The sequence below is a fragment of the Chiloscyllium punctatum genome, chromosome 50 (assembly GCF_047496795.1).
Source record: "Chiloscyllium punctatum isolate Juve2018m chromosome 50, sChiPun1.3, whole genome shotgun sequence".
Lineage (NCBI taxonomy): Eukaryota > Metazoa > Chordata > Chondrichthyes > Orectolobiformes > Hemiscylliidae > Chiloscyllium > Chiloscyllium punctatum.
In genome coordinates, this window is record NC_092788.1 from 38,454,781 (window position 1) to 38,474,994 (window position 20,214).

The window sequence follows — 20,214 nt, forward strand, 5'->3', positions numbered from 1 at the left end:
TACTGATTTCACATTTTCACTTTATATTATTTGCCAATTACTTGAAAGTAGTTACTAAAAATTGTGACAGTGTTAACAATTCCTCTCTCTCTCTGTAAATTCAAGACCTTGGAACCAAATCTGCACCAGATCGAAATCACTGATTCACCTTCTCAGCTCCAAGGATAATTATCTGTGCTTCAGCGAGCTCTCCACAAAATAGAGGAATGCATCTTTTTTTATTAATATCAAAGAAACAGACCTTCAGTCCAATTCGTCCGTGCCAACAAGGAATCCTAATCTAATGGATTCCCATTTACCAGCTATTGGCCTGTATCCATCAAAACCCTTCCTATTCATGTACCCAATTGGAAGCCTTTTAGATGTTGTGATTTTTCAGCCTCCACTACTTCATCTGGTAGCCCCTCCCATACACACACCACACTCAGCTTGAAAACGTTGCCATTTAGATCCCTATTAAATGTTTCCCCTCTCAACTTAAACCCAGGTGCTCTAGTTTTGGACCCACCTAACCTGAGGAAATAGGACCCCCGCTGCTCACCTTACCCACGCCCCTTGTGATTTTATAAATCTCCATGAAGTCGCCTCTCAGTCTTTTACTCTCCAGAGAAAATAGCCACAGCCTATTCAGCCTCTCCCTGTAGCCCAAATCCTCCAATCCTGGCAACGTTTTTGTAAATCTTGTCCAAACAAGTTTCACAACATCCTTCCCAGAACAGAGTAATTCAAACTGAAAACAGAATTCCAGAAGTGGCTTAATCAACGTCCTGTCCAGCTTCTGTATTCAATGCATTGACCAATAACGGAGAGCATTAATGGAATCCCATTTGCCAGCGGTTCACCCTTATCCCTCTAAAACCATTTCTCTTCATGTACCCAATCAAATGCCTTTTAAATGCTGCAATTGTACTAGCCTCCACCCCTTCTCTGGCAATTCATTCCATAAATGCAATGCCCTCAACATGAACAAGATGCCCCTTAGATCCCTTTTCAATCTTTTCCCTCTCACCTTATGCCTGTACCCTCTAGTTCTGGACCCACCGAACTTGGGAAAAAGTCCCTGACTGCTCACTTTATCCATGCCCTTCATGATTTTATGAGATCACCTCTCAGCCTCCAACTCTCCAGGGAAAATAGTCCCAGCCTATTGAGCCTTTCCCAATAGCTCAAACCATCCAACCCTGGCAAAATCCTTGCAAATATTTTCTGAACCCTTTCAAGTTTCTCAAAGTTATTCCGAGAACAGGGAGATTGGAACTGAAAACAGAATTCCAGAAGAGCTGTAATCAGTGCCCTGTCCAGCCACAATATGACATCACAACAGCTGCATTCAGTGCATTGACCAATAACGGGGAGCGTACCAAATGCTGCATTCACTACCCTGCCTACCTGTGACTCTACTTTCAAGGAACTAGGAACCTGCACTCCAAGGTCCCTTTGTTCAGCAATGTTCCCCAGGACTTTACCATTAAGTGTATAAGTCCTGCCCTGATTTGCCTTTCCAAAATACAACAGCTCGCATTTATCTAAATTGAACTCCGTCTGCCATTCCTTGCTCCAATGGCTCATCTGATCAAGATCCTGTTGTATTCTGAACTAACCTTCTTCATTCTAAAACTCCAATTTTGGTGTCTTCTGTAAACCTACTGACCATAACTCATATATTCACATCCAAGTCATTTATTTAAGGGCCCAATATCCATCCTTGCAGCACATTGCTGCTCACAGGCCTCCAGTCCGCAAAGCAACCCTCCATCATCATCCTCTGTCTCCTACCTTCAAGGCAGTTTTGTAATGGCTTGCTCTCCCTGCATTCCATGTCATCTAACCCTGCTAACCAGTCTGCTTTGTGGAACCTTGTTGAATGTCCATATAAACAATGTTCACCGCCTGGCTTAATCAATTTTCTTTGTCATTTCAAAACACTCACTCAAGTTAGTGAGACACAATTGTGCACGTACAAAGCCACATTGACTCTCCCTGATCATTCCTTACCTTTCCAAATAGATGGATATCCTGTCTCTCAGAATCCCTTCCAACAACTTGCCTGCCACTGACTTCAGACTCACTATTCTCTTGTTCCATGGCCTCTCCTTACCACCTTTTAAAAATAATGGCACCTCACCTGTCGCTATCAATGATACAAATACCTCAGGAGAGCCCCAACAATCACTTCCCTAGATTTCCAGAAAGTTCCAGGATACACCTGATCAGGTTCCAGGGCTTTATCCACCTTGATGCGATTTAAGACATCCAGTCCCACCTCCTCTGTAACATGGACACTTTTCAATTTATCACTGTTTATTTCTCCAAACTCTCGAGCTTCCATATACTTCTCCAGTAAAAATGACGTGAAATATTTGCATATCTTTCGCACCCCCTGTGGTTCCATAGACAGCCTTGTTGACCTTTAAGGGGTCCTATTCTCTGGTCCAGTTAATCTTTTGTCTGTGATATATTTGTTTAATCTCTTTGGATCCTACTCCAGGACATCCCAGAAAGGCCTACTTCAAGGACCATAATTTTCCTCTGACTTGATCAACAATGCCCTCCAACACATACCCTCCACTTCCCTCACCTCCGCCTTTACCCCACCCCTCCAGCCACAATAAAGAATATAATCCTGCGGTCTTCACCTTCCACCCCACTAATCTCCAGAAACAGCCCATTAACCTCTGTTATTTCTGCTACCTAAAGCCAGACCCCACCACCAGACACATATTTCCCTCTCCACCCCTATCTGTGTTCCGCAGAGACCATTCCCGCTGCGCCTCCCTTGTTTGGTCCACACCCTCCCACCAACCCACGCTCCACACCCTTGACCCTCCCCTTGCCGCCGTGGGAGATGTAAAAAGTACAGCCACACCTCCCTCTGACCTCTGTCCAAGACCACAAAAGGATCTTTTCACATCAGGCAGAGATTTGCCTGCACATCCCAATACTTCATCTACTGCATCTGGATACTATAGGAAATTTAACATGGTTCATCCAACTAACCTACACATCTTTGGACTGTGGGAGCAAACTGGAACATCCAAAGGAAACCCTCACAGATACTGGGGAGAATGTGCGAACTTGAACACAGGCAGTCACCTGAGGCTGGAATCAAACCCAGGTCCCTGGTGCTGAGGCAGCAGAGCTCACCACTGAGCCACAATACTGTGGGATCTTTGGTGCTGATGTGATGCCCCACTGATACCTCAGTCACTCACCCTGCCTCATGTCCTGATGACGGAGTGAAATTATCCTTAGACAGTTAATCCAGAGACCCAGATAACGATCTGGGTTTGAATCCCATCACGGCAGATGGTGGAACGTGAATTCAATAAATATCTGGAAAAAATAATTTAGTGACAACAAGGAATCCATTGTCAATTGTTGGAAAACTCATCTGGTTCACTCATGACGTTTAGGGAAGGAAAATGCCATCCTTACTTGGTCTGGTCTGCATGGGACTCCAGATCTACAGCAATGTGGTTGTCTCTTAACTGCCCTCTGGGTAAACGCAGCAATAAATGCTGGCCGAGCCAGTGACAGCCTGTGAATCCTGTGAATGAAAGAAGAAAACAGGTCAGGTTTTGTTCCTTCTCTAGTAGGTACATCCTACAAGCTGAATCTGAAATGTTCTCGTACACACTGAACAAATACCTTTCCATCCAAGCCCTTAACACTACAGCACTCCGAGGCCATGTTGGTAAAGTTAAAACCCATTATCATTGCAACTACATTATTCTTACAGATAACTGAGATCTCTCGGTAAAATTTTGTCTCAATTCCCTGCTGACTATTGGGAGAGGGTCTATAATACAATCCCAATAAGATGATCATCCCTTTCTTATTTCTCAGTACCACCCAAACAACTGCCTGGATGTACTCCAAGGAATATCCTCCGGAAGCCCAGCCGTAACATTATCCCTAAACAAAGATGCCACTACCCCTGCTCGGTTGCCCCCTTCTAACCTTGCTATAGCATCTATACCCTGGAAAATTAAGCTGTTAGTCCTATCCATCTCTGAGTATTGCCTCTGTAATTGCTGTAATATTCCAGTGCCATGTTGTTCAAAACCATACCCTGAGCCCACCTGCCTGACCTGTCAGGTCTCTTGCACTGAAATAAATGCAGTGTAACTGGTCCGTCCCACCTCATTCTGTGACTTGCTCTTGCCTGCCTTGACAGTCTGACTGGTGAACAGTACCAGTCTCAGACTCACCTCTTTTCTCACTATCTCTTTAGGATTACCCCGACTCCCTCACTGGTTTAATGCCTGCCGAGTGGCACTAGCAAATCTCCCTGCTCGTCAGGACCCCATGCTTTCCCCTTCCTATGCCACTGGTACCAATGTACAATGTCTTCCCACTGGTTATCCTCCCCTTTGAGAAGATTCTGAACCATCTCGGAGTCATCCTTGACCCAGGCACCACCCCATTCTGATGTCTCACTGTCAGCTGCAGAAACAGCAGACTGTGCCCCTGACTAGAGAGTCCCCTATCACCATTGATCACGTGGAACTGGATATATCTCACATTACAGTCGAGCCAGTCTCAGTCACAGTAACTTGACTGTCAGTGTTACATTCCCCTGAAAGTCTATTACCAACTACATTTTCCAAAACAGTATACTTGTCTGAGAGGGGGGATAGCCATAGAAGACTGCTGTACTACCTGCCTACCCCCTCCTACCTTTCCTGGAGGCAAACCATCTACCTGACTGTATCTGCAGTATCCTGCAATCCTGAGACTGCCCCTTAATCACACCCCCAGGCTCCTGTCAATTCCTCACTGCCTTTAATCACTCTTCCACCAATACATGCGATCCAATAGGATTTACAATCACACTTCCTGCAGACATAATCACAGGATCATGGAGACTCTCCCTAATCTCCAACATCCGACATGAACAGCACGCCACTCTACAACAGGCCATCTCTCCGCCTTAAGAATCTACAGACCAAGAAAAAGGCACAGTCTTACTGCTGGAAAAATACTGCCCGAGAATAACAATGCTTATGTTTTATATTTTAAACATTTAATCAAGAGACTGTAAGACATTAAAAAGAAACCCTCACCTTACTCACTATTGTAGATTTAATAAAATAGAACAGACTAAGATTGATGTTTGAAGAGACTGAAACCCACTGAGCTGATCCCCCGGCTCTGAGTACTTCCAAGGGTGAGGACTCTCGGAGGGCAGCTGTGAAATGTCACTGTTTCTCTTCTCTGTCCACTCCATTTCCAGAGATGTTTATAACTTCACAGCCAGTCAGCTCAGAGAGGGCACTGCTTGGTTTTATTCACTGGAGGTTGACTTTGCTGCCCAGACCAGTATTGATTGGCCACCTTTGTGTTGGAGAAAGTGGTGGTAGACTGTCTTCCTGAAATACTGCAGTCCATGTACACCACAGTGATGTTTGGACAACAATCACCCTCTAGCCCCACAACCCTCCCTGTCTCGGTAATCCCCCTCCAGCCTCACCACCCTCCCTGTCTCGGTAATCCCCCTCCAGCCTCACCACCCTCCCTGTCTCGGTAATCCCCCTCCAGCCTCACCACCCTCCCTGTCTCTGTAATCCCCCTCCAGCCTCACCACCCTCCCTGTCTCTGTAATCCCCCTCCAGCCTCACTGCCCTCCCTGTCTCGGTAATCCCCCTCCAGCCTCACCGCCCTCCCTGTCTCGGTAATCCCCCTCCAGCCTCACCACCCTCCCTGTCTCTGTAATCCCCCTCCAGCCTCACCACCCTCCCTGTCTCTGTAATCCCCCTCCAGCCTCACCACCCTCCCTGTCTCTGTAATCCCCCTCCAGCCTCACTGCCCTCCCGGTCTCTGTAATCCCCCTCCAGCCTCACCACCCTCAGCGTCTCTGTAATCCCCCTCCAGCTTCAGAAATTACATGTCCGTGATGTAAGATTTTTATTTGGATTCATTTTTGTTTCTTTTACCTCAAAAATGAAAAATAAAAAACCCCAAAAAAAAGAGTGAAGTATTTTCCCCCCAAACAGATTTCTGTTGAGTGAACTTTTGGAGAGGCCGACACATGGACATTTGAGTATTTTATCACAAATTGTATATGTAGAATGAGGGAACATTTTTTAAAAAACTCTGCTAAAAAGGGAGGTAATGGCCAGATGGTATTCTTGATAGACGAGTAATATATGTAATGTTCCGAGGATTAGGGTTAGAATCCCAACATGGCTGATGGTGGCATCGGAATTCAATACAATCGCGAATGAAAAGGCGAATGATGACCATGAAACTATTGTCGATTGTTAGAAAACCCCCATCTGGTTCATTAATGTCCTTTTGGGAAAGAAACTGTCATCCTCACCTGGTCTGGCCGACAAGTGACTCCAGACCCACAGCAATGGAGTTAACTCTCAACTGCCCTCAGGGTAAACACCCACATCAACTGAGTGAATAAACAAAAAGAGATGTATTTTCAAATCGCGGAGGAGAGCTTTTTAAAAATAAAATTGTGTTTTCAAAATTTAAAAAATGATCACCTTGGTCGGATGGCACTATAGACGCCGCAATAATCAGAGTGAACTAAAGGAACATACAGAGGGATCTCAGATATAAAGTCAGAATAATAAGGTGGTAATAGTAGATGATTTAATTTTGCAAACATTGACTGGGACTACCATAGTGTGAGTGGTTTGGTTGGGAAAGAATTTGTTAAACGAGTCCAAGAAAATGTTCTTTATCAATTTGTAAATGTTCCTATCAGAAAGCAAGCAACACCTGAGCTTTTCTTGGCTGATCAGACAGGGCAAGTGACTGAAGTGATCGGATGGGAACAGTTTGGGTGGGAGGAAATTGTGGGCACCATGGAGAAATATTTGGATAATCGATAACTACGGGTGAGCTACCTGATGACTGGAGAGTGGCTAATGTTGTACCTTTGTTTGTGAAGGGATAGAAGGAGAAGCCTAGGAACTGTAGACCTCGGAGTCTGACTTCAGTGGTGGGTGACCTGTAGGAGCTCATTCAGAAGGATAGGGTTTACATGTATTTGGAGAGTTAAGGAATGATTAGGAACAGTCAACATGGTTACACAAGAGGGTGTCTCACAGACTTGATTGAGCTTTTTAAGGTAGTAACCAAGAAGATCGACGAGGGCAGAGCGTTAGACATTGTTTATTTGGACTTTAGTAAAGCCTTTCACAAGGTTCTGCATGGGAGACTAATTTGTAAAGTTTGATCACATGGGATTCAGGAAGAGCTTGCCAATTGGATACAAAACGAGCTTAACGGTAGGAAACAGAGTGTAGTAGTGGAGGGTTGCTTTTCAGACTGGAGGCCCGTGACCAGTAGTGTTCTACAGGAATCGGTGCTGGGTCCATTTTTGCTTGCCATGCGTGTAGATGTTTTGGGTAAGAATATACAAAGTATGGTTTGTTTGTGGGTGACATCAAAACTGTTAAAGTGGACAGTAACAAAGGTTATTTATGATTACAAAGGGATCTTGATCAATTGGGTGAATGGGCTGAAGAGGGGCAGACGGAGTTTAATTTGAATAAATGTAAGCTATTACATTTTGATAAAACAGACATCCCCTTTAGCCTCATTAATTAATTTCACTAATTAAAAGTAAGGACTTGAGTCGTGACATAGAACAAACAGACCGAGGGGTTCAGGTCTTGTGTCATATGTAGACAGGGTGGTTCAGAAGGTGTTTAGCACACCTACCTTCATTGCTCAGACCTTTAGGTAGAGGAGTTTGGACGTAATATTGAGGCTGTACAGGATGCTGGTGAGGCCTTTTCTGCAATACTGCATCTAGTTCTGGTTCCCTGTTATAGGAAGGATGTTATTAGAGAAGGTTCAGAAGATATTTCCCAGGATGTTGCCATGAATGGAGGGGTGGTGTTGAAGGAGTGGCTGGATAGGCTGAGATTTCTGTCACTGGAGTATAGGAGGTTGAGGGGTGAACGTATTAGAGGTTTATAAAATCACGGAGAGTGTAGATAAGATGAATGCCCGGGGGGTCGCAGGGGGATTGAAGACTCGGGTGCACACATTTTGAAGAGAGAGATGAGAAAGGTTTTAAATAGATTTTAGGATGTTTTATCGATATTTTATAGATATCCTATCAGATATGAGGATATTTTTACATTTGTGGAATGAACTGCATGGGGAAATGGGAGCTGTGAATACAATTACAATCTTTAAAAGACATCGGCTAAAGTTCATCAATAGGAAATATTTGGAGGCAGGTGCAGTCAGTTTCGCTTGGAATTATAGTCGACATGGATTGGTTAGACCACAGGGTCTGTTTCCATGCTGAATAACTTTAAGACTCTAACTCTCGGTGTCTCTGTAAATTGCTCCATGCTCACAACTCTCTATCACTGTCACTTCATCAGCTTCACAACTCTTCCTTATCTCTGTAATTCCTCTCCAGCCTCAGAACCCTCACTATCTCTGGTATCACAAAACATCTGTCTCTGTAACATCATCCATTCTCACAATCCTCCTTGTATTTGTAATCTCCTCGAGCCCCACAAATCTCTGTGCTAAGTGCTTTTCTCTAATTCCAGCCTTGAGGATAGCCCATTTTTAATTCAGATTCATGCACCCTGAGCTTCAGAAATTACTACTAAACCTCTCTGCTCATTTTCCTCATCAAAACATTAACTAATCATGTATCATCTATTCTAATATCAAAAAGGTATTAGATGATCACACCGGGTATGTGTGCTTGATGACCAATATGGATAAGATGGGGGCACTGTGTTAAACAGTTTTATACCAGAGACTCTGACCCCATTTTATTCCGTGTTTCTCTGTGATTCTCTCTTTTCGAAGCAAATAGGAGTGGGAAGCAGTGGAGTATGTAAATGATCCATGGTCTTCATAGTGAGAAGATTCCACCACCATGGGCTGTTTACCCACCAGCTCCACAATGTCCGATAGCCTATCCAAGCTATTGCGGATCCTGGCACCAGGGAGGTAACATACCATCCTGGATTCATGTCTGTGGCCATAGAAGTGCCTGTCTGTGTACCGACTATTGAATCCCCTGTCACTTTAGCCCTGCCACTCTCTTTCCTCCCGCTCTGTACAGCAGACCTTTCTGTGGTGTGTCATGAACCTGACTGTTGCTGATTTCCCGAGAGGCTACCCCACCCGTAACCTCCCAACAGAATCCCAAGTGGTATATCTGGACCTGTTTGAGAAGGGGATAACCACTGGGGATTCCTGCACTCCCTTCCTGTCTATTTTCTTGATCTGATGGTCACCCATTCCCTTTGTGCCTGTGTAACCCTCACCTGCAGTGTGACTAACTCACTAAACGTGCTGTCCATAACATTCTCAGTATTGCAGATGCTCCACTCACAGCTCCAGGTCTGAAAAACAGTTTCCCAGTAGCTGCAGGTGGGTCCACTTCCTGCATACATAGCCGTCAGGGATACTGGAAGCTTCCCTTATTTCCCACATTCTGCAAGAGTAGCACACCACGGGTCTGAGGGCTCCTATCTCAATATCTCTCTTTATTCATTTAGTTACTCCCATTAAGAGAATTTAAATGAACTAGCAACCTTCCTTCACACAAACAGTTCTATTAAAATCACAAGCACCAATCTTTACTTAACCTGTTATGTTATACTTTAAAAACTGTTAAGAAATACTCCGCAGGTACCACATAAAAACTGACTGTTCCCATTGGGATCATGTGCGTTTCTGAAAGGCCTGAACCAAAACTGAGTTTCAGCTTCACCGTCTCCCTGTCTCACCTCACTCTGTTTACACCCAACTCCAGAACACTCTCATTGAGCCAAGCAGCCCTCACAGTGCAGCCCTGTCATTTTCATTGTCTGCTCACACCTACACTGCCCTCAGTCTCCTGTACTGTTCCAATGTATCTCAATGGGAGCTCAGGGACAGCACCTCATCTTTCAATTCAGCCCTTTGTAACCCCAGAGTCAACATGGACCTCAGCAGTTTCGGAATGAACAGACAGTTGTCAGAAGCTGGAACATTCCAAATGAAAGGTACTGGAATTTGAGTCCAAAAGGACTTTTAATGGGAAGTTTGCAAGTAATTGAAAATAAAAAAGTTTACAGGTTAACATCATGAAGTGGGTGATTGGGTCTAAATCTGAGAGTTCTTACAAAGAGACGAGGTGTAATCTGGATGAATCTGTGCTCCCTCTCAGGCCAATATCTCCTTCCTCTGCTGCAGGGCCCAGAAGGCAGCACATACCCAAAGGGTGATCCAACCACGAATTTGTACATCTTTCTGCTTAACAAAAATATTGGAGATATCTTCCCACAAACAGATCAGACAAACCTTTCTCCTTCCACAGTTAAATGCCAATGATATTCAGATCCTGATGACTCCATTGACTGTAAAAACTTGCTTTTGAGATCCCAGCCTCAATTATTCTGATTTAATATCCTATGAAATGAATTCACAAAACAAAACTCACAGTCAGTGCAGGAAGAATACAAAGACATACTTTTCTCTTGGTATGTGCTTGATGTGTAAATGCCTCTTTTCAAACCTTCTCCCCCCACAATCCTAGGAAGGGGACATGCACATGTGCCTCACTGTACCTTGCTCCCAATAAAGATGGCAGCCATATCCCAGGAACTGTCAATGCCTGATGTCCGCAGCCATCTTCCCATCTGCTGCAAATGCGGGATTAAGAGTTTCTAATTCAGACTAACGACCCGCACAGAGTGTAATTAAAACTTCCCAGTCTAAAGTGACTCATTATCTCCCTGTCTCTGAAGCCACTCTCCCCTTCCCTGTTTGCGTCTCCCACATTCACCAACGGCCAACTCACGTGGCACTGCATTGGCTGAGTTACTGGTGACGCGTCATCCCACTGGCCACGCCCCTCATTCACTCCCATTGTTTGGATGACCAGCTGGTTCCACTTGGTCCACTAGTCCCACCACCTTTTCCTATTGGTCCGAAGCTTCCACCAATCAGCTGGACCCCATTGTGAGGTCAGTGGTGGGATCCTCCCCCTGTCTGAATCAAACCCAGAAGGTGTATGGATGGTGTCAATCAGGAACAACAAGCAGATGGTGCTGGGAAAGCTCAGCAGGTCTGGCAGCATCTGGGAACAAAAATCTGTCCAGTGGCCCTTCCTCAGATCCGATGGGAGCTGGGAAAATTAGAATCCTGACAGTGTGGAAACAGGCCATTCAGCCCAAAAGGTCCACAGCATCCCTCCGAAGGGTATCCCAACAGACCCATTCCCCTACCCTATTACTGTATATTTCTCCTGACTAATGCACCTAACCTATACATCCCTGAGCATTATGGGAAATTTAGCTTGGCCAATTCAACTAATCTGCAGATCTTTGTACTGCAGGAGATAGGGGTTAAAGAGTAAATAATAGGCAGGGACAGAACCAAAGAGAGACCAGAACATTTGGAAAGACAAAGGAGTGGATTACCATCTGGCTGGGAGGGTGCATAGCTGTTAATGGAGGGGACAGGAACCTGTGTCTGGCAGCATCTCAGTGGAGGTGGCAGAAATGGCGACTGATGATCTACATTCTGCTGCAAAAACAGACACCGAGCTTCCAGCTGCCTGCCACTTTAACACACGAGCCTGTTCCCTGGCCAACATCTCTGTCTCATGCTTACTGCAGTGTTCCAGTGAAGCCAGAACATACCAAATGGCACCATATTTCAAGGACTGCAATTTCCCCTCCCATGTGGTCAATACAATCCACTATATCTCCTCCACTTCCCACACCTCTGCCTTTGAAACCCACACCTCCAACTTCAACAAGGATAGAACACACCCCTAAGTCCTTACCTTCCACCCAGATACAACACATCATCCTCTGTCATTTCCATCATCTACAATCAGACCGCACCACCAGATTCTTAAGGGGTTTGACAGAATAAATACTGATGTGTCTGAAGGTAATTACTGAGGAGGGAGTTTGAAACCAGATTCTGAATCAGTCACAGAATCAAGGGTTCTGTTTCGGATTCGTCACATTTAAGGCAACACAGACACGGGTAAGGGGTTTCAGTAGCAATGGAGCTGGGGTGAGGAGGAGATAAGCAAAGTTTAAGAGATTGGAATTCTTGGTGTTTGGGATTGTGTAGATGTCTGATCAGAAGGTCAGCTTCGCATCAGATATAACTGCAATACTGTGAAGAGTGTAGTTCTGCTGCATAGTTCCCAGTGAGAGGGAGAGGCTCGGCAGTTAGGGAAAGGAATTTGTGAGGCAATGAGTTTACCCACTACAATGCTTCATTGGAGGAAACGGCACCTGATCGAGTAGTGGGAATGTGGTAAGCAGTTTGATAACTGAGTAACAGTGGAGTAATGGAGAGGGATGATGGGGAGGGAGAGCTGGGCATCGTCAGTGTACATGTGCTTTTGTACAATGTCACCTCCTGGCAGTATGTACGTGAGATACAGAAGGGACCAAGGACACCAAATGCAAGGAATTCAGAAAGGAAAGGGAGAGTGGAGATGGAGCAGGATTTTGAGAGAGAAGGACATAAGCAGAAAAGACAGAACAAGGAACAATGTCTGTGAATCGGTGAGGGGGACTGATGAGGAGGAGGAGGAAAGAGAGTTGGAAAGTCTGTAGTTTAGTGAGATTAGGGGAAAGGGTCAAGATGAGCTCTGATAAGGCTTGACAAGAGACTGGAGGAAGATGTAAGTTTAGGACAAAACCGGGAACACCACGTGAGGCAGTTTGGCTCGGCGGGCGAGTGGGAGGGAGTGAAGCTACAGATCATATTATCTCAGTCTTAGTGACAGAGAAACTCCATGTGCTCCAAACTCTTGTTGTTGAAGGGGAGGATGGAGGAGACAGGACGATGAACAGTGTTTCACAAAGAAACAAAACCTGGGTAAGTGATATTTAAAGTGAGTGAACAAACATAATGTATTTAACTTTTTCCAAAATATTACAACAAATGACTGAAGTCCTGGTTCGAATCCCATCTTGGCAGATGGTGGAATCGGAATTCAAGAAAAAATAACTGGAATTAGGAATCTCCTGATCTCCATGAAACCATTGTCAATGGCGAAAAAAATCCTGCCAACCTGACAGCGGCCCAGCCAGCTACTCACTGTATTAATCACTGCAAAGTCTCAACACAGGAATGAAACTGGATGGACCACTTGGCATTTAAGAAGGCACCAGAAATTACAACCACAGAATCAGCCCTCTCGATGGTGCAATGTCCTCCTCACTAACATCTGGATTTTGGTGCCAAAATGTGCCGAGCAGTCTCACAGACCAATCAAGGAACAGCCTGACAGAGTCATACTCATGAAATCAACCCTTACAGACAATGACCAGACACCACCATCACCATCCCAAGATATTGAGATTGTGGTGATGGAAAAGCACAACAGGTCAGGCAGCATCCGAGGAGAAGGAGAATCGACGTTTTGAGCCTAAGCCCTTCATCAGCCTGACCTGCTGTGCTTTTCCAGCACCAGACTCTTGACTCTGATCTCCAGTCTTCACTTTCTCCTGAAATCTCTGGATATGTCCTGCCCCACCAGCAGGACAGACCAGGCAGAGGTGGTGGCACAGTGGTGTACAGACAGGGAGGATTTGCCCTGGGAGTACACAGCATTGACTCCGGAGACCAGTAGGTCTCATGGCTCCTGCTGATTACCACGTCCCGTCCTCCCTTGGCTGACGGATCAGTTCTCCTTCATGTTGAACAACATTTGGAGGAAGCACTGAGGCAATAAAATGGTGTCAAATGTACTCTGGACACAGGATTTCAATGTCCACAATCGAGACTAGCTCTGCAACAGAATTACTGACGGAGCTGGCCAGGTCCTAAAGGATATAGCTGCTCAACTGAGTCTGCAGCGGGTGGTGAGGGAACCAACAAGTGTGTAAAACATACTTGATCTCATTGTTATGAATTGACTAGCTGCAGATACATCTGGCCATGACAGTATCGGTAAGAGCGACCATCACACATTCCTTTTGGCGACACAAGACTTGCCTTAAAGTTGAGAAAAACCTCCATTGTGTTGAGTGACACTATCACCGTTCTAATTGGGACAGACTTTGAAAGATGTAGGATCTCAAACTGGGTATCTCTGAGGCACTGTGGGACATCAACAGCAGCAGACTGTACTCCAGCACAATCTGTAATCTCATGGGTTTGTAAATCCTGATCTCACCCATCACAATGGACAGGAAAGGAGGGCATGCCATGAGCAGCACCAGGCAGACTTAAAAATGATGTTCCAACCTGGTGAAGCTACCAAACAGGACCATCTGCATTTCAAACAGCATCAGCAGCAAGCAACAGAGCTAAACAATCCCACAACCAATGGAACAGATCGGAGCTCTGCAGTTCTGCCACACCCAGTTGTGAACGGTGATGGACAATTAAACAACTCACTGGAGGAAGTATCACAGATATCCCCACCCTTACTGATTGAGGGGCCTCACACACCCATGCACCAGATAAGAGAACAGCATTTACAGCAATCTTCAGCCAGAAGGGCAAAGTGGGATGATCCATCTTAGTCTTCTCCAGTGGTTTCTAACATCACAGATGTGAGTTTTAAGCCAGTTCAATTCAGTTTGAATAACATCAAGAAATGGTTAAGTAGTGCAAAGGCTATGGGCTCTGCCAACATTCTGGCAATAATACTGATGGTTTGTGCTCCAGAACTTGCCACCCACCAAGTCACGTACCGCTCCAGCACTGGCATCTACCGACAATGTGAAACATTGCCCAGGGATGTTCAACACAAAAAAACAGGGCAATCCAACCCAGCCAATTTCCATCTATCAGTCCACACTCGACCAGCAGTAAAGTGATGGAAGATGTCATCAACAGGACTACCAAGCAGCAGCTGCTCAGCAACAGCCAGCTGAGTGACACTCATTTTAGGCACCACCAGGGCCACTCAGCTCCCGATTGTGTTACCGCCCTGATTCACAACCTGACAACCAGCTGAATCCCAGAGGTGAGGTGAGTGTGACAGCCCAGTCCCACTCCAAGACCACTAATTCTAGCTGATTCCACCCTTGTCTCAGCTCATATACTCTCATCCATCTTGTGTTATCTCCAGACTTCAGTATCCAAACACACTCCTGGCCAGCTTCCCACATTCAACCTGTAATCTCAAGAAAAACTAAATCTCTAGAAAAACTAAATCTCTGCTGCCCAAGTACTCCCTCTACCAAAACTTGTTGATCCATCAAAAGGCCCCGATTCATAATCAACAACAGAGCCACAGAGATGTACAGCATGGAAAAAGACCCTTCAATCTAACCCGTCCATGCCGACCAGATATCCAATCTAGTCTCACCTGCCAGCATCTGGCCCACATCCCTCAATTTAAAATTCTCACTCTTGATTTAATTCCTGGTTGTGATCATCCCTAGCTCACTGCGTCACACACCCTTTCAGACCTCGACAACCCATTCTGTTTGAGACTCCCAATGACTTGTTAATTCATTACTTCACCTATGAGACTGCTTTTACAGTTGCCAAAGCAACAAGGGCTGAAATTTGCAGCCAAAACCTCACAGGTCTGCATTCCCCCTTTAAGACATTTCTCAAAACCTGCTTATTTGGCAATGGTTTTGGTCATTCTTCTCTGGCCTTATGTCTGAAGTTCCCAATAATATTTTTGTGAAATTATAAGCAGAATAATAAAACTACAAACTGTTCTTGATTTGGACATTACCTTCAAATCATCACTGTTGCTGAATGAATACTCTGTAATGTCTCTTACCCAACCACATTGTGGGAGCACCTTCACCACACAAACTGCAGCTGTACAAGAAAGTCAAACATCACCCTCTCCACAGGCAACAGGGCTTTGGCATTAATCACTGGTTTCTGTGGAAGGAGAAACACAGTTGATGTTTCAGGGAGTGCAAAATGGATTACAGGGAATGAAAATGGTGCATTATTTGATAGTTAGAAATGGAAGGAAAATGCACTTCCTTATTGGGGAAAAAAAATTCTTGACGGTCAAAGATTTTCCAGAAAAAATTTAATAAGCAGCACATGGTCAGGGGCTGGCGGCAGTGAAAAATTACCTTACAAAAATGTCTGTAAAAGTAATAGTAAAATACTAAACAGACCAAATATACACCCATTGTTCGAGACTGAGGAAGCTAGATATTGACAGTGGTCATGAGGGAGCCCAGGGATGAAGCAGAACAGTATAAGCTGTTATGATCCCACAGTCATAGAGATGTACAGCACCGACACAGACCCTTCAGTCTAACTCATCCTTGCCAACCAGGGATCCAAACCTAGTCTATTCCCATTTGCCAGCACTTGGCCCATATCCCCGTAGATGATTCCTAATCATATCATGTGTCTATATAGATGCCTTTAACATGTTTTAATTGTACTAGCCTCCATCACTTCCTCTGGCAGCTCATCCCACCTACTGCCTGAAAGAGTTGTCCTTTAGGCCCCTTTGAAATTTTATCCGTTCACCCGAAAGCAATGCCCTCTACTTCTGGACACCACTACTCCAGGGAAAACACCTTGTTCATCTACCCTATCCATGCCCCTCATGATTGTATAAACCTCCATAACATCACCACTCAGCCTATGGCACTCCAGGCAAAACAGCCCCAGCCTTTTATGCCTCACCCTGTAGCTCAAATCCTCCAACCCTAACAACATCCTTGAAAGTCTTTTTTGAAACCTTTCAAGTTTCACAGCACCCTTCTGATAGGAGGCAGGCTAAAAGTGGCCTAACGAATGTCCTGTACAGCAACATCACCTCCCACATCCTATACTCAATGCTCGAACCAATAAAGGAAAATATACTGAACACCTTCTTCATCATCCTATCTGCCTGCAACTTGACTTGCAAGGACTATGAACCTGCAGTCCAAGGTCACTTTGTTCTGCAAGACTCTCCAGAGACTTGCCATTCAGTGTACAAGTTCTGCCCTGATTTGCTTTTCCAAAATGCAGCACCTCACATTTATCTAAATTAAACCCCATCTGATCAATATCTCATTGTAATCTGAGGTCACCTTCTTCATTATCCACAACACCTCCAATTTTGTATGACCTGCAAACTCATTTACGATACCAAATCATTTAAATAAATGATAAAACAAATCCCGAAATAAACATCCATTTCTCGGAGTTTGAATGTGCTCTGTGTAAATCCTGTCCAATGACTCTGTACTAGAGAAAGGCTGCACATGCGCCTGGCTGCACCTTGCCCCCTACAAACCTGGCGGCTCCACACGTGTCCAGTGAATTCTTGCCCCGAATAAAGATGGCGGCGCGCACCCATTCCTGCAGCCACACTGAGGCAATTCCCCGTTTACTGAAAACACAAGACTGGGACGTTCAAATTTGTGTTTTCCGACGTGCACATTTTGTTTGTAAAACCTCTCCGCTCATACAGAATCTCTCTCACCTCCTGCGGTTCCACAGACAGCCTTGATGATTTTTGCAGGTACCTATTCTCTGCCTGGTTACTCATTTCTCCTTAGTGTATTTGTACAATCACTTTGGATTCTCCTTAAACCTATTTCCTGAAGCAATCTCATGTCCCCTTTTTGCCCTCCTGGTTTACCTCGAGTATACTCCTACTGTCCCTATACTCCTATGGGATTCACACAAACACAGCTCTCTATACCTGCCATATACCGCCTTCATTTTCTTGACCAGGCCCACAATATCTTTCGTCAGGCAGCATTCTTTACACCTCCCAGCCTTGCCCTTAACAGGAACATACTGTCCATATACTCTCATTGTCGCAGGCCTATGGAGGCAATGGCAGATGAGGATACAGAAGCAATCATTCTCAGTAAAGAGGTAATGTTGGGAAAGATAACAGCCTAAAGGTAGATGGGTCTCCTGGCTCTGATGGAATGCATCCCAGGGACTAAAAGAGATGGTGGGGAGGTGGGGAGGGAAATAACAAACAGACCTCGTGATAATTCAATAAAATTTGTTGGATTCTGGGATGGTATTAACAGACTGGAAGCTGCAAATGTGGTGCCACTATTTTTCAAGAAGGACCAGTTAGCTTAACTTCTGTAGTGGGGAAAATGCTTGAACCTCTCAAGGAAGTAGTGGTGAGATATCTGGGTAGAAATGGTCTCACTGAGCAGACAAAGCATGGATTTATGAAAGGCAGGTCAAGTTTAACGCATTTACTGGAATTATTTGAGGATACGACGAGTGCGTTGGACAAGGTGGACTCGGTGGATGTGGTGTACCTGGATTTCCAGAAGGCATTCGATAAGTTGCCACATAAAAGGCTGCTGTATGAGGTAAAGATGCATAGCACTATGGGTAATTATCATTGATACAGGATTGGTTAACCAACAAAAAATAAAGAATGGGGATAAAGGGGTGTTTGGATTAGTGTTGGCACTACAACTGTTTGCAATTTACACAAATGTTTTGGAGTTGAGGACCAAGTGTACAGTGTCAGAGTTCACATTTGATACAAAGATGAGGTAGAGCAATGTGTGCAGAGACCACTAAGTCTGCACAGGGATACAGATCAGTTACGTGAGTGGATCAGGGTCTGGCAGATGGAGTTCAATGTTGGGAAATGTGAGGTCATCTATTTTGGTCGGACTAACAGCAAACTGGATGATGAAATGGTGAAAATGTGCACCATGCTGCTGTGCAGAGGGAGCTGGGTGTCCTTGTGCATGATTCACAGGAAGTTGGTTTGCAGGTGCAGCAGGTAATTAAGGCAGTGAAGGGAATATTGTCCTTCCTTGCTAGAGGGATGGTTATGCTGCAGCTTTACAGGGTGCTGGGGAGGCCACACCTGGAGTACTGTGTACAGGTTCGGTCTCCTTACTTCAGGAAGGATGTACTGGCACTGGAGGGAGTACAGAGGAGGGTCACTAGTTTGAGTTGGGAGTTGAGAGGGTTTGCGTATGTGGAGAGATTGAAAAAATTGGTTCTATAGTCATTGTAATTCAGAAGAATGGGAAGTTGGATAGGAAACAATAAAATTATGAAGGGAGTAGATAAGACAGAAGCAGGGAGGCTATTTCCACTGAGGGCAGGTCAAACTACAGAGCATTACCTCAAAATAAGGGGGAGCAGATTTAGGACTGAGTCCAGGAGGAGCTTCTTCAGCTAAAGGGTTGTGAATCTGTAGAATTCCCTGCCGAGTGCAGCAGTTGATGTTATCAACTTGAATACCTTTAAGGCAAAAGGTAGATTTGTGAACAGGAAAGGAATTAAGGGTTATGGTGAGAGAGCAGGAATGTGGAGCTGAGGCCATGGAAAGCTCAGCCCTGATCTTATTGAATGGCAGAGCAGGCTTGATGGGCCAGATGAAAGTTCTTGCCTTGGGCCATCAAAATTGGCCTTTGTCCAATTCAGAACCTTAACTTTTAGATCTGGTATATTATTTTCTGTAACTATTTTAAAACTAGTAGAATTATCAGAGACTCCCAACAGTGTGGAAGCAGGTCATTCGGCCCATCACATTGATACTGACCTGGAGAGCCTCCTAACCTCCCCCTGTAACATTGCATTTCCCAGGGCCAGCCAACCTGTACATCCCTGAACACTGTGGGCAATTCAGCCTGGACAATCCACCCAACCTGCACATCTTTGGACTGTGGGAGGAAACCAGAGCCCCAGGATGAAATCCATGCAGAAAACCCCAATAAGGTGATCATCCCTGAGTGATGCCTCTGTAATTGCTATAATATCCCAGTGCCATGTTCAAAACCATACCCTGAGCTCATCTGCCTTCCCTGTCAGGCCTCTTCTATTGAAGTAAATGCAGTGCAACTGCTCAGTCCGACTTCATTCTGTGCCTTGCCCTTGCCTGCCTTGACTATTTGACTTCTGAACTGTACCAGCCTCAGACATATCTCTTTCCTCACTATCTTCTTGGGTTTACACCCACTCCCTCACTGGTTTAATGTCTCCCGAGTATCACTAGCAAGTCTCCCTGCCTAGGTATTAGATATCTTCCAATTCAGTTGCAATCCATCCTTCTTATGCAGGTCAACTCTACTCCAGAGGAGATCACAATGATCCAAAAAACGTGAATCCTTTTCCCCTGCACCAGCTCCTTAGCCACTCATTGAGCACTTTCTCCTCCTCTGTAACAAGGACATTTTTCAAGATGACACCATTTATTTCCCTACATTCTATATCTCCCATGTACTTCTTCACAGTAAACACTAATGCAAAATACTTGTTTCCTATCTCGCCCATCGCCTGCAGCTCCACACAATGGCTGCCTTGCTGATCTTTGAGGGTCTCTAT

At 45.0% G+C, this 20,214-nt stretch overlaps 2 long non-coding RNA genes across 14 annotated transcripts in view; one reads left to right on the top strand and one right to left on the bottom strand.

Annotated features, from left to right (window-relative positions):
• LOC140470141 (uncharacterized) overlaps nt 1–20,214 on the top strand; it is a 766,637-nt gene that overhangs the window by 121,415 nt on the left and 625,008 nt on the right. The gene's annotated exons all lie outside the window — the stretch shown is intronic.
• The window catches only part of LOC140470139 (uncharacterized), an 82,191-nt gene that overhangs the window by 51,025 nt on the left and 10,952 nt on the right, over nt 1–20,214 (bottom strand). For 9 of the 13 annotated variants that reach the window (XR_011956408.1, XR_011956407.1, XR_011956409.1 and 6 more), the window contains 5 exons: nt 15,710–15,816; nt 10,288–10,395; nt 6,323–6,403; nt 3,436–3,547; nt 3,213–3,333 (listed from right to left, as the gene is read on the bottom strand). This is a non-coding gene — a long non-coding RNA (uncharacterized lncRNA). Of the gene's footprint in view, nt 1–3,212; nt 3,334–3,435; nt 3,548–6,322; nt 6,404–6,497; nt 6,541–10,287; nt 10,396–15,709; nt 15,817–20,214 lie in introns of all 13 variants that reach the window. The other 4 variants (XR_011956406.1, XR_011956404.1, XR_011956401.1 and 1 more) reach the window with 3 other exon arrangements.